The sequence below is a fragment of the Lemur catta genome, chromosome 17 (genome assembly GCF_020740605.2).
Source record: "Lemur catta isolate mLemCat1 chromosome 17, mLemCat1.pri, whole genome shotgun sequence".
Classification (NCBI taxonomy): Eukaryota; Metazoa; Chordata; class Mammalia; order Primates; family Lemuridae; genus Lemur; species Lemur catta.
In genome coordinates this window covers 15,878,964-15,889,500 of record NC_059144.1, presented here as the reverse complement: position 1 = coordinate 15,889,500, position 10,537 = coordinate 15,878,964, and positions in this window count along the sequence as shown.

The following is a 10,537-nucleotide window of genomic DNA, read 5'->3' as shown; positions in this document are numbered from 1 at the left end:
GTGCTGGCTGCCCCCATGCATCTATTAATTTAAAACAAGGCCTGAACACAGGGTCACACAGTGTCCAAGATGAAACAACCTTTGGACCCACACAGCTTGTTTCAAAGCAGCTGAGATCTGTTGCCTTTTTGGCATTTGATTTTTGGTGCCGGGACAAAAAAAAGGGGGGGGGGAGCGGGGCGTGGTGGTGCGGTGAGGTCATCAATGCTGCTATTTAATCCGTGGTACTTTGTAAGAGCCCTATTGAATTTTTGATGGGAAAAATGTTTTTGCCTGAGCCCAGCTTCAGGACAAAGGGACACGTAACAAACACAGAGCAGAGTAGACAGCGTTTAAAAATATGTTAAAAGATCTTACACTTTGTAACAGAGCTGCTGAGCTATAATGCAAGAATTCTGACACAGCAGGGTGAGCCTGGCCAAGCCTGGCCACCTGGGGGCTGGAGAATAAAGGGTCCCCCCTCCCAGTCGTCATTGAAAAAAATCGCCCAGCCCAATGGCCACGGACCACTCTCTCAGTGTGTGGGAACAAAATTGTGATGTGACATGCTATACGCTGTTCTACTGGAATAACACAAAACTCTCGGGGCTGTTCTGAGAAATCAATTTAGATTTTAGGGATTAGACGAACCAGCACAGGAGTAGGAAACCGATGTCCTGGGTTCCAGTCCTGACTTCCCCCGAGTGGCCTTGCCCAAGGTGCTCTTTCTGAACCTGCTTGCTCAGCTGCAAAAGAGAAATAATGAGCTAAGGGAGCTTATCTCCAAAACTAAGCGAGGGTCAAATGGAGCAATTAGGGTGAGACAGTCACTCATGCCTTGCACCTCTCTTTTCTGGCACACAGCTCATCTTCATGTTCCAGTTAGAATCTCAAGACTAAGAACTGAATTCAGGATCAAGTGGTGGCAGCTCACGTCCTGGGCCACTGCCACAAATTTGTGCCCTGAGGTCCCACCTTCCTTATATTTCTGTCATCACCAAATATCCATGCTGCCCCTTCTGTGGTGTCGACTTGCTTTGAAGAGGCATCTTTCCAGTCTAGGACTACCTTTCCCAGCCTGCCTTGCCTCTAGGGTTAGCCACGTGACTAATTCTCATCGAGGGAAGGAGAGCAGAAATGATGTGTCACTTCTGGGCTGGGGCTTAGATGAAGCAGCTGAGCTCTGGGGGATGGTGGAGACCATGACAGAGGACGCCAGGATCCCTGAGTCACCACGTGGAGGAAAGCTGTCAGCCAACGGTGGACAACAATCTGGAGGACCTACTAGATTGGACTCTGCAGTGGGCAGGAAATAGACTTCTATTTTGATGTTAAGCCACTAAAATTCAGGGTTTATTTGTTATGGCAGCTCATGTCACCCTAACAGATTCACGCTGTCCACATGCTCACCCCGGCTGGTACAAGCTCCCCTGCTTTCTTCCCTTTCAAACCTCTCAGACATTCACAGATGACATCCACACAGATCCAGGGGAACTGGATCACTGACGTTATCAATTCAGTCATTGATTGAACAAATATTTCTAGCTCACTATGTGCAAGGAACAAGGCCAGGCATTCCAGACACAATGCAGATCCCACCCCTACACTTCCTGGAGGAGATTATGGTCAGGTTGTGCCCTCAAGTCCAGCTGCTGGCCTGAGGCATGAGACCCTCATTCTCCTGGGACCCTAGCCCACCCCCTAGTCTCCTGAGACTGTCCTTTCTCCAGAGACAAGCCCACCCTCACTGCAGAGGACATACTCTAGAGACTGTCCCCCCTTAGGACTGCCACTCCCCCATCTTTCATTAAAAAATCCAACTTGAAGCCCTCGCCATACCATCCTGAGCCCTCTCACCTCTCCTCCAGCCGTCATCCCATGGAGACCTCTCAGACCAGAATCTCCTCCCTGTTTCATAACCTGTCTCCCTCCTCCTTTCCTTTCTCTCTTAATCTAGAATTGACTGAGGCTGAGGCTTTCCACTGCTCCTTTGCAAATGCCTTCACCCCCCGGTACAGAGCTGGAGAACCTGGTGGATAGCAGGATGTGTGTTCAGATACCCCTGGCAGCCTAAGGGGCTCCTAATGGTTCTCTACGTCCTGCTCATTTATGCTGATTCTTTTGCCTGGTCTCCCTTTGAACGTGGCCCCCCACCCTCACCACACACACTGCCTGAAGCTTGCACCGAGGACAGTACTGCCCACCCCTGGGAACAGACACAAGAAAAAGGGCTCTAGGAGCCTAAAATGGGTCTAACCTGGCAGGTGGTGGGGGCGGAAGCCCAGGGATCTGGGAGTGGAAGGAGAACTGTGGGCTGCAGCTAAGGCCTCACCCACCTGTGACCTTAAAGAGCCTGGGCCTGGACTTCCTGGCCTTGTTCTCAAGGGACCAGCTCAGGGAGCCTGGGCAAGGCACTGCCCCTCTCTGGGCTTCAACTTGGAAGGAAGAGAAATGTCCAAGGCTGAATGAAACTGGAGCCCCCCGATCTGATCTCAGTACATGGGTGGGTGGGGAGAGCCTGTCTTTAGCACAAGACCCTTGCTCTTGGGTGCAGAGGCCACTACAGAACCAGGGGCATCCAGGACCTCTTTCCAGGCTAGAGTGCTTGCTAAAATTTGAAAACCCCTCTGCTCACCTACCGCTGGTAGAGTTGCCATTTTAATAACCAAGTTTAGGAGATTCAATTAAGATTGGGAGCCTCATCCCTCTTCCAGGGAGGACTCACAATTGGTGTTTTTCTTTGCAAGAGCATGAGTGGGGCCCTTTGCAGGGGTTTTTGTACAGCAAGCAGCACAGAGAGAAAAAGAAAAAAAAAAAACCACTTTGGTGCAAAGATTCCAATAATAGGAGATTTCTTTCCTGGTCTCCCCATGGAAGGTTGTCAACAGCACAGGCATAATCAGGCCGGCGGCTGGGGGGGACGTGTGCTCCTTTGTTAGGATGGGCTGAATGGGATGTCCCTGCACCCAGACCTGGCCTCCCAGCTAACAAAGGGCCCCTTTGTCACCCTGGGCAAAGAGTGCTGCCGAGGTTGCCACAGCAACTCGGGGACACAGACTTAACGTGCAAGTGACATTTCAGATGGTAAGCGAGCATTCAAAAACTCAAATTTCTTTATGTAGAGTGGTTTCCTTCTCTGGATATTTTAAAGGGACTATACAGCAAAACAAAAGAAAAAATAAATAGGCCAAAAATAAAAACATAGCCAAGCCAACAAAGAAATCACTTCAATTCAGCATGCTGGTTGCTCCTCTCTTGATGGAAAAGTTGGGCGAAAAGCCTTGTTGATGGTATCACTGGGGGCCCTGGGTGGGCTGGGGCGGGGGTCTTATCTGAAAGGCAATCAGACATCATTAAAGAAAGTTTGGGGGGAAATGTCATCTAGAATTCCAGTCACTGGACACAGGACACTTTTTCCTTGTCCCTGTCTCTGCGTTCACCACACACTACTGGATGATCCACTGCATGCCGGGCCGAGAGCTGGTTCTTGCTGTCCAAGGTGTATGGCAGAGTGGGGTCCCGGGTAAATGTTGTCTCCGTGCAACTCTGCACAGCCTTCAGCTGAGGTCCAGGCAGACGCCCGTCTGTGGCAGTAACAAATGCCTCGTGGGCAAAGGAGGTGAGGATAGTGGAACCTGGACTTGTTGCCAACCCAGCTTTGGCACTTTGTTGCTATTTGCTGGAGGAAAGGAGGGAGAAAGGGAGGAAAGGAAGGAAAACAGGGAGGAAGGACCATTTCTGCATTCTTTCAAAGGGAAAGCACGGTAAACAGCAGGTGCAGGCACAAATATGTTTACACAATTGCCACCATGACATACATGATATTTCTGCTCCACACTTTATGATGACAGTTTCATGAACAATGCTGAAAGAATATTACAGTGAACACCTGTATATCCCGCCACCTGGATTCCACCATTAACATTTTACTCTCCTGGCTTTATCACATATTTATCCATCTAGCAAGCTCTCTGTCCGTCAAGCCATCTTCTTTTTGGGGCACATTTCAAATTGCAAATATCCTTTCACTCCCCCTAAAATACATCAGCATGCATATCATCAGTTAGAGTCCAATATTTGTTTGCATTTTTTAAAATGTGAAATTTATACACAATGAGATGTACAAATCTTAAATGTACATTTGCTGAGTTGTGACAAATGTGTCTGCCTGTGTAACCCAAACATTCATCAAGATACAGAACATGAGGGTCACCCCAGAAAGTTTTCTCATGCTCTTCCCAGTCAATTCCCCCCCCAACATTATAGATCCAGTGTTTTCTAGGGCAAGTTACCTAACCTCTCTGAGCTTCACTTTCCTGACCTGTGAGCTGGGATGGTCATTAGCAACAACCTCATAGGTTTGTTGGGGGGATTACATGAGATGATATATTTCAAACACTCAGTACATAGTAAGTGCTCAATAAATATATTGTCTTAAGGGAGGCCACAACTGAATGGTTGCTGTCAGCACTCCAGGACTTTGTAACCCTTTTTCTTTCTCATGGCCATGAAGTAAACTACTGTCTCTGTCCAATTTGAGCCACCGAAAGCCCCACTTCTCTGGATGTTTTTGGACCAGGAAACTTAGGTTTTATAGAATGATTGCCCAAAGGCCAGAGGAAAGGAGTGACCAGAGAGTTGTACATTCTTTATTTTTATGTTCTTGGCCTGATATGCCCCTTAAAGTGGGCCTGTTTACAATCCACCAGCAATTGGAGAGTGGTTGTTACCATAGGGGCTTTGCCAAATGTCTTCTGCAAGATAGAAGTAGCAGCCATCTCCTACCTTTAGTCTCCTATCCCCAAGCCTGTACATCACTGAAGCCACTGCAGGTGATAGAGAGCATGGAGCCAAGGGGAGTCTGGGACTGAAGTGGAGTATCGTTATCCTTAGAAGGGGGAAACATTAATAGACATTCTCTTGTGGAAATGAAGGAGACTTAAGATTACAGATTCCTGAGTCTAGGAAGCCCACTCATGCTCAGAGCTGAGCCAACTGAAGATGGGACCAAGGGCAGGGCCAAGAGACACTCATTGTCTTCACCTGCCTAACTCGTACTCATCCTACAGTGCCCAGCTCAGTATCACCTTCCCTATTGAGAAGCACTCCTTCATATTCCCATCTCACTTTCCACTCACCTCTATTATGTTTATCACACTGTATTTAATTCACTATTTACCTGTCTCCCCAGTTAAGCTGTAAGCACAAATTATATCTCAATTATAGTTGAATCTCTAGTCCCTGGCATCAGCTCAAAAATATTTTTCATATATTAATTTAACCAACATTTTGCAAAACACTTTCTAAGTGCCAGATACTTAACACATATTATCTATGTTTGTAAAAATGTTAATCATTTTGCTGTAGAAAATTTGGAGAGAAGAGGATATAGAGAATGGAAATATAGAATAAAAACAGTCTAACGACACAGATAAACTTTAAGTATGATTGATTAAGAAAATAAGAGAAAAAGCATAGATAACAGATACAGTAGAGTTTTAAACATTGTAAGACAATACTAAAAACACATTTATACCAATATATTTGAAAAGTTAGGAGAAATAAACAACTTTCTAGAAAAGTATAACTTACTGTTTACTGAAGAAAAATATGATATAATGATCCAATTATTAATTTATGAAGTTGAGTATGTTATCAGAATTCTTCTTCCCTACTCATTAGGCAAAACCATTGTACCCTGGATACATAAAGGTTGGCAACAACAGCACAAAAGAATTTCAGACCAATTTCACTTATTAAGATAGATGCAAAAAAATCCTAAGTGAAATAACTGAACATAAGAATTTAGCATTATATTAAAAAAATTATGACCAGAAAGAAGTCCCACCAATTATCTTAGGAATTCAAAGATGGTTCAACATGAATAATATCTATGAATATAATACACAGTATTAATAGGTTAGAAGGTAAAACACAGATGACTATTTCAATAGATGCCAAAAAAAGCATTGTAAACTATAATTCATGTCAGAAAAAGAATCTCTTAGCAGACTAAAGAGAAACTTTGTTAACTAACTGATAAAGAGTATTTACCAAAAGCTTACAATAAGTATGTTACTTAATGGCTTCATGGTGAAATATAGAATATGTTATATTGGAGCTAAGGAACACAACAAGATGTCTGATATCTCCACTTCTATTTAACATTGATTCTAGGGATGCTGGACAATGCAATAAGAAAAGACAAAGATAGAAGTAGTAAGATGATTGGAAAGGAAGAGTAGAATTAATCCCCCCTTTCAGATAACATGATTGTCTACATACAGACTTGAAAAGAATTTATAGAAAAACTCTTAGAACAAATAAGAGAGTTTAAAAATTTTCCTGGATATAAAATCAACATTCAGAACTTTAATAGTATTCCTATACATTGATATATATATGTGTGTGTGTATATATATATATGAATTGAAAGAACTTTTCATCAAAAAATTCAATTCTCCCAAAGTTAATTGAATGGAATTTCAATCAAAACACTAACAGATTTTACGCAGAGATGCAGTGAGGTCTGGCAGTTATGAGGTGTGGGTTTAGTTGCAAATCCTGGCTACAACAGGCACGTGGCAGGTAAGTTACTTGGTCTCTCTGTGCCTCAGTTTCCTCATTTGTAAAACAGAGATAATAGTAGTACCTAACATCGTGGGGTTGTCAAGGTTAATAGAGGTAATGTATGTACAGTACTTTGCACAGTGCCTCGCACACATCTGGTGCTCAGCGATGCTTAGTGGTTATTAGTGCTTTTATTTCTCTCTAGATAGCCACACATAGTGATTTTTTTTCTTTTCTTATTTCTTTTTTTGAGTGGAGTTCACTTAAATTTAACTTTTCTGATTTCTCTCCCTATGTAGCACACTATTAATATACAGATATGGTCATGGCAGAGAAAGGTAAGAAGACCTTGAGAATTCTCAGGGAATGTGTTCCAGATAGCTCATCCATTACAAGCTCTTTGTAGGACAATCTGCACTATGTAATTTAACCTGACCTGTAGTGTGTTGTTGTAGAAGGGGCATAGATTTCAGGTATGAATCCCTGGTTATAATCCCTGCTTATAAACAGGGACTTCACCTCTCTAAACCCCAGTTTCCTCATTTGTAAAAAGTGCTTTGATAATAACACCCACCTTGAAAGCTGGTGAGAGGACCTGAGCCTTTCAAACCTGCACAAGGTGTGGTTACAGCAGGTTGTCCATGAACCTCAGCCCTCTCCCAAGGACTCTCCACCCTTCTTCCTTCCTTTCCAGCTCCAAACTACCTCCCCTCGCCATGACACTCCAAGGAGTGTGAAGTCTCCCAGATGGACCTTGGCACTATCCCTCTAGAAGGTTGGAGAGGGGTCACGGTTCAGGGGAGAAACATAACGGAGAAGCCCCTTCCTTTTGTGAGGGGCCTTTAGAACCATTGAGTAGGAAATCATTTTTTAATACCAATGACTCACAATTTAATGGTACTTTGGAGTTTTAGAAGCGTTTTGCCATCCATTTCCCTGCTGCTTCTCATAAGTCCATGGAGTAGGCATTTCCACCTGATTTTGCAGAAGTGGCACTAAGGCTCAAAGAGGTGCAGTGACTTGGCTAAGGTCAAACAGGGAATAAGCAGAGCTCAGGACATGAATTCAGAGCCTTTAAACTCCCATCTGGTGCTCTTTTTATGTGCAGCGGCCTGAGTGAATCACCTTGTGTCAAAGTCTCTGCCACACATGCATTGGTCCACTGGATGTTTTGCCCGGCAGACATTTTGAGTGGAAGTTTTGGGATGTCTTGGCCAGTTTTCAAAAATAATGGACAGGTTGGAGTGATACTTGCCAAAAGTATAATGGCCAGGCCCTCAGGAATGCCAACTGCTGCCCTAGACAATAGCTACCTGCCTTGACCAAGTTCCTGAAGGAGATGCATGTGTGGTGTGCGCCTGGCACATGCATCTCTATTTAAGGGCTTTCTCTGGTAGCCACAGCCCAGTTCCGCCTGCCAGGATGAAGTGCCTGGGAATCAATGCCCATAGGAATAGGCTTCAACTGTTAGAAGCTAGTGGGTAAAGACCCCAATTCCTTGCCCTTCAAATAGGTTAACTCAGAGGCATGTTTTCTACACTGTTTCCAGAGTTTCCCAGTGGAGTTTCCCAGCTGCCCACAGTGGTAATTTGTTAGATAATATGCCCTTTCTTGACTGTCTTCCTTTCCTTGTCTCATGTCTTCACTCCCCTGGCGGTGTGTCCTGGGATCACACTCCAATAAACCACTTGCACTAGAATCCGAGTCTTAGGACTGGCTTTTGGAGGACCTCAGTGAAGAGAGGTGAGCTTTTCCCTGTGTATCTCCATTTTCTCACTTCAGTCCAGCTTAACATGTAAGCTTACATCCCACCACACGTAAACCCACACTGGCTACTGGGGAGGAAGAGACAGAGAGACAGATGTGGCTGGAGCCTCACCCATAGGTGCTGAATTGTGACTTCTATTACTGGCAAATGTGGCCCATATGTGCCCTAGAAGCTGAACAATGCACAGGTGGCTTCTTCTTCTTCTTCTTCTTCTCCTTCTTTTCCTTCTTCTCCTCCTTCTCCTTCTCCTTCTTCTTCTTCTAGAGAGAGACAGAGAGTATAGAAAGGTCTCCTCCCCTAGAGGTGGGCATGAAGCATCCGTGCTATACTAGCCCCTGTGCTAATCACTGGGGACACCAAGACGAGCAGGCTGTTGTCCCTGTCCTGGAGAAAGCCATAAGGCAATTCCCTGAAGTCAGCACTAATCGTCCTGTGTGTAGGCAGTTGTTGGAGCAGCAAATTGGAGCACTGACATGGAGTCTTGGAAAAGGCTTCACCAAACAAGTTTACTTCAATTGAGTCTTAAAAATTATGTTGGGATGTGTTAGGATTTTCACGGTTGAATGATAAAGAATATGATTAAATATGCCCAGGCCCTTAAAGCCCCCACCTACAAGTGACACACACCACTTCCATTCATGTCCCATTAGCTAAAGCAAGTCACAAGGTCACACCCAAGTTCAAGTGGGAGGGGAAGTACAGTTCTACCACATGCCTATACGGAGAACAAAGAAGATTCATGATCAGACCTAAGGTCTCCCACAGGTGGGTATTTAGCTCCTCTGCCACAGTGGTTCTTCAGGGGTTGGTCATTTTGGTTTAAAGCCAAGACATTCCCCAGGTAAAGGAGCCATAGGCTGAGTAGGACTCATTTCCCTCTGGGATCCCATGGGTAAGTGGACACATCTTGAATTAACTGTGTCTTTTATTTTCTGTATTCTGATGCTTTGACATCTTGGGTCTTGCAGAGCCTGGAGGCACTGCCCCTGCTAGGGTTAGCCAATTCCCAGAAATAGTAAACAACTCACCTGTGAGCCTGTGAAAATGCTTTTCAAATGTAAACCCATCCACAACCCTCCAACTACATTCCAAGTCACTATCCACCTGCCCTAATCACTCTAGGGCCAGGTACCAGACAACTAGAGACAGTGCCCATGCCCAGAGCCACTGAAATTATTCAAACTAGCCAATCCTAAACCTGCTTACCCTGCCTCACCTGTTCCTTCCTTGCAAACCATAGTAAGGTTCTTGCCCACAGTTCTCCCCTCTCCCTCTGTCCTCCCCATTGACCTGGAGCTTCCCCATGGGGCAGCATGCTCCCTCCTGTTGGGAACTGTGAGTACCAAACTATCTCTCAATGGCAGTCATCTCCTGATCTGTTAGCCTTACCATACCTCAATAATAATAAAACATATTAAAACCCATCTATATTCCGATATCTCAGCTGTTTATGATATCAGAAGCAGAGAGCTGGAAGATGCACAAGCAGATGCTCTGGGTCCCCAAACTGGACCAGGTGGTCCACCGGCTGAGACCTGAGACTCCCCCTCACAGATTCCCCCTGGGGTAAAAGGGAAGAGGGGAGGGCTCTAGTCTCTCCTATCCTGAAGACAACAAATGCGGCTGTGGTGTTTTTTTAGGGGAACTGAGCCATCAACTTTGTATCTGTTCAACTGCCAATATGAAAAGGCAGGACTGGGCTTTGGGGCTTTGGGGTGTCCTTGCTGGACTTTGTTACTAGAATTCCCAGATATCTCCTTGGCGTGGGCTCCCTCCTTAGGGAAGAAAGTGGATGTAGGTGACTGGCAGGGTCGATGGTCACTGCTGGCAGGCTCCAGAGAAGATAAATGGCTGCCTGCAGCTGACCCATTGCACATGGGTCTCCAAACTCTGGTGGACTTTGTCCTACAGCTTTGGACAGAATTGGTGTGAGATCAACACTGTGGAAATATGGGCAATGGGAAGTGCTCCAGGTGGGATTTCCAGGCTTATGTATAGACCTAGATCTGCTGTTAACTGTGATGTTGAGCATTTCTCACTGGCTCTCACTCTTCTCATCTATAAAATGGCCACAGTAGTCTTATTTCCTGACCCAGAATGTTGCTGTGAAGATTGATTTCCCCAACTGGCAACAGAGGTATCTACAAAAAAAAAAAAAAACAAAAAAAAAACCCAAAACAAAACAAAATGAAACAAATAAAAATAAAACTACAACAAGCA